We start from the raw sequence: 5,076 nt of genomic DNA, 5'->3' as shown, positions 1-5,076 counted from the left end.
CTCCCGTCAGGGCTGCTGCTCCTGCGCGCCGTGAAAATCAGCCTTGCTTCTCATCTTCCCCTCCCCCGGCACGTTCTCCAGGGTTCTGCTTCCGCACCGCAGGAAAGAATTTTTGAAGTGAATAGATTTAGGTCTTCGTTATCAGTGGTGTTTTGTTACAGCAAAAAGTCGTTTAACGCGCAAGGCTGGAAGGCTGCTTTTATTGTACAAATTTGAAAACGAACCCATGTGATTCAGTTTTGAATACTTCCAGGAAACAAAGGCCTAAATTTTCACTTGCAGTCTTGAGAATTTCCTTTTAACCAGGATTTTACTGAAAGGCCTCTCTTTTCTGCTCAGCCGCATCGCAAGGGCTTCTCTGTTCCTCCTCCACATTCCGTGCGTTTTTGGCACTTCTTCCTGCAGCACACACCAGTAACTACAGCAGCTGGTACCTTGCAGGCAGCAGAGGCTCAGCACCGAGGCCAAACAGGTAGCTCCCTAGGTCAGAAAATTTCCAAAGATGACGGAGCAGCTAGACTTGCTCTGCCCGCGCCGGAAAGCCAGGAGAGCAGGTGAAAGTTGCCCTTTCCAGAAGCAGCGCCCAGCCCCCTTTCCCAGCCTCTTGCTGGTAGCAGTAGCAGAAAGCTCAGCTGCTGCTTCTGCCCCAGCCCTGCGTCTTCCGCGTGCTTCTTCAGGGGCAGGAGCTTCCCTTTGCGGTTGAGGGGCTGTTCTGCCCAAATTCCTGCACTGGCTGAGGCTCATTATCTTCAGTTCGCCGTGGTTGTAGCCAAGGAATGACCAGCCTAACTGAGCGCTCATGTAAGTGAGTATTTCCCAAAGGGAATGAGGAGCCGAGAGGGTGATTCACAGCCAAGAGTCGTTTCCCTAGAAATCAAATGCCTCTGCTACGTGAAGCACGCTCCCGGGGCTTTAGACAACGGCCACGTCCCCAGCGCTGGTTGCTTCTCCTTCCACAGCCCGTGGCGCTGGGTTTCCAACAGCTGCTGTGGAAGCACGGCCCCATGGGTGAGATGTCTCAGCAGAGAAGCCACGTTCACGCTGCTCGTCCACAGACAGCTCGACCCACGGCTCGAGGTTCTAACAGAGCCTTGCCATAGGCTCGTCTTTACGGAAACGGTTCATATTGCTTCCTACCTGGACCATAAATGATCTTGATTATTTCTTGCATCTATTGTAAATGGAAGGCTGGAACTGTACATGCCAGCCTTTCCTCTTTTTGCTTGGTGAATCGGAAGTAAATAATCAATTAAAGAGTAAATTTGCTCGCAATGGTAAAGGCGGCAGTACCGGGGAAAGATCTTCCTCGTCCTCTAGGCTTGCAAAATACTTCCTTTTGGATAAAAATTTCTTGTATGTCACTTACTTCAAAAGTTTTGGTCAACTCCTTAGCCAATCCTTGTTTAATTACAATTAAATTTGCATTCCTAGGAGGCTGGCCTCAGTTTTAGCCTCTGCTGATGTCTCACTTCCCAAAAGCCATTCTGAATCCGTGTCATAATGTCTTTTATACCAGCTCTACTCCACTCGGCTCCAGTAGATAGATTTGCTCGTCTCCCTTTTCAAGTGTAACTTTATTAATAAAGCAGTGATTCTACTCCAAGACCACATACTGTTCTGGCGTAATCCGATTCTGATCCTAGCTGATGTTGCCTATAATCTAACTCCAGGAACAGAAGGGAACGAGCATGAAGGGCATGCTTAAATTCTGAGATGAAAATGCGTATCAGTCTCATCAGTGATCAGGCGGATCACTGAAAAAATGGAATATGAAGAACCCATTGAAAATACATAATGGTTACACTAAAAAAAAAAAAGCAGGGAAGGGAGGGAAAAGGTCTGGGGAACATAGGACAGGAATATATATTTTTGTTAACATGTATGTATATAAGATTTAGCTATGGCCCACATTGTGATTGCAACTCTTGAGAGTTACACTAACATTAATGCATACATTCAAGAGATTTGCATCATTCCAGCAGGATTTTTTCATTGCTGTGATCCTAAAATGTTCTGGCAATTAAACTTAAAATAAAAAAGTCAGTCACTGATACAAATACCTATTTTTAAAAAGTCTAATCAAGTTTATATTTTAAATTTAAAACCACAAGCTCCCTTCACCATTTTTTCCATAACTCTTCTGCCTTCATTGTTCCCTACAATAACTTCACTGTAGTTTCCTGGAGTATAAAGACAATAATTATTTGATACTACATTTCAACTTCCACTATTGATTAGTTGGTAAGACTGCAAAGTTGATCTGCATTTTTGGGAGCCTCTCTGCTAAATGGAAGATGGTTCAAACACAGAAAACAGCTAGAGATGGTCTAAAGGATACACTAACATGACATAATTATATGTACTTCAAGCACGACTTATGGAGTTTTTTCAAGCAATATTAATATACTGTTGTAATATACTGTTAGCTTTAATGCGGTAGTGAGTATACAGTAGTCATAATTTGAGGAAAAAAAATGCACTTTGGGGGGAAAGATGGGCCCAGATCAGGCCCATTCCCTAGAGTGAAAGGGTATAAACTACTGGTAAGGGATCAGGAAGAGAGAAAAATAGGAATGGCAGTAAGGAAAGCATAAGGTTGTGTATATTCTTATCTACATATACAGATTAGACGATTAATCAGTTAAGTAGGAAGGCAGCGGGTCCACTAATCACAAAGCATATTGATCAGAGTGCCGTTCTCTAGCCACTACCATTAAGCAGTTTAAACATATCACGAGAGAGGAAATTCTTAATACGTATTTTGAAAAGGACAGAGCAATAGCTATGCAAATTAATGTCAGAAGGACAGTCTACAGATAGTGAATGGCACGGGAAAGGAACAAAGATAACAGTGCAGCAGCAACCTGTTTTTGCTTTTTTGGGTTTTGAAAAAGAATACGGAACACTGCAGTATAGCAAGTTTTTACTCCTGCAATCCTGGGCTTTTATCTATCCCTTGAAATGATCCTGAGAATATTACTACCCACAAATATGAGGACCATGTAAACACTGTTAAGATTTGATTTTCATATGTCACTGAGGAGAAACAAGGTGCTTGATATTATTTTGTGGCGTAGTTTTTACCACGCATCTTGGATAAGGGGAAAAAGTATCACATAATTTTGAGATGCACGTTCATGAAAGATGACCAAACACAATTCCTATTGCCTGAAGGCCTCAAGAACGTTATTAGTATTTGAGAGTTCCTATCAACAGAGGGTACCTTTATAATGGAGACAGATTTCTTACTACAATTTTGTGACCTCCACAAGCAAATCTTCCCGTGATTACACCATTGACAGATTTCCCTTTCTCTCCCTAGTAAGCTCTAAATACCATATAAATTATATTTGCAAAGACATTACAGCTGTTCACTGCACGTCTGTGAAAATAAAGGATTAATCATTGAGCAAATAGTACAGTAATAAATGGCGGTGAATAGCTGCAGTACGTTTGTTATGCGAAGTCCATTTCAGGCCATCTGTTTTTGATCTTTTCAAGAGGAAATCTTCACGAGAAAATACCCACAGAAACTGATGAGGTGATTCTGCTTTAGAAAATACTTCTAGCAACAATTCTATTGGTGCTGCACAATATACAGTCAATCTGTTCACTCAGAAGCTTACTTATAAAATATTTTGGGTTTTATTTTTTTGCCTGTCCTCATTCAACATTGTATAATTTAGCAAAATACCTCTGTCCATGGGATGGATTGCACAGTCAAATAAATACATCATTCCTTTAATGCAGCTTCTTCTGAATTCTCTGTGGGAATACAACCTTCTATTCCGTTCAACAATTGCCTGATTTTCTCAAATTTGAATTTACTCTCAGGTGAACACCAGTATTTTCCAGACAAACAAGAAAAAAACCCAACAACTTTTCCAAAATATGTTTCGCAAGACCCTGAAATAAGGGACTGTGAAATAGTTGGCATTAGAAAAGTTTTATATGCAACTGATTCACTGGCTGACATTTTGCCTATCTACTTAGGTCTAGGCCACTAACCCCTCTGAGGTATCAATATCCCTTTTTCTATTAGAGCAACGGATTTAAGTGCTGAGTTTTCCTGCATCTAATCCGTGCAGAAAAAAAAAGGTTGAAAACCAGAGAGGATCCAGGTAGCCTCTGACACACACCGGAAGGGAGGGAAAGCTGCACTGCAGTGCAGGTGTGGGGGTACCGATGGGGAGGTGGAGCAGTGGTGGGATCAGCAAGCTGCCAGGACAACACTTGCTGTAACTGTTTATTTTACAGAGGATGCAATGTTGCAAACAGAACCTTCCACTACACCCACCTGCAACATCTGACCTGTAACCCATACCTCAGCTTGCCTAGGTAGGAACAATCCACATAATGGTTACACTGGGTGAACAACAGGTACTTCTGAACACTAGCAACACTGCAGCTGTTGAACATGCCCTTATGGTGACCTTTAGTTAACTGATACCAACTTCTTTTAAATATCACCTTGCAGGAAGAGGCAGAGGTAACTTGCTAGCACAGTCCTATACCCACAATGGATTTTATTTACGTGACTACCACGGTGGGAGTTTAAGTACTGTCCCAGCCACGAACAGTCCAGCTTGTGCCGCTGCAGGTTACAAGAATGAGAGTACGGATGAGGGCAAACTGTCCCTGCACCAGACCTGAGGGATGTTGAAGATGATCTTAAGTTTTATTGAATCTTTAGGTTATGAAATAATCAGCCATAAGAACATTTTGATTTTAATAAGTTAGCCTTTTGAACCGCCGTATCCAGCTGGTGGAGAAGGAGCTGGACTGAGCCCAGGAGCGCCTGGCTACCGCCCTGCAGAAGCTGGAGGAGGCTGAGAAGGCGGTTGAGAGCGAGAGAGGCATCGAGAACAGAACCTTCTGAACTCTCTAAACCATAACCAGAGCTCCTAGATATGGGATGAATTATTTGACAACCTGGCAAGGTAGATATCTAGCTGGCCAACTTGGCAACAGAACCTACTTTTAAGGTGTCCTGAAGTAAACTGCCTTCATTATAATACTAAAAAACACACCCACAGGTCAAGAAGACCCTTGCCCAGGTGAAGACCCTTCCCCCGC

Source organism: Pygoscelis adeliae, unplaced genomic scaffold (genome assembly GCF_000699105.1).
Source record: "Pygoscelis adeliae isolate BGI_AS28 unplaced genomic scaffold, ASM69910v1 Scaffold226, whole genome shotgun sequence".
NCBI lineage: Eukaryota > Metazoa > Chordata > Aves > Sphenisciformes > Spheniscidae > Pygoscelis > Pygoscelis adeliae.
The sequence above is the reverse complement of the archived record's forward strand: the minus strand, read 5'-3'. Positions refer to the sequence as shown.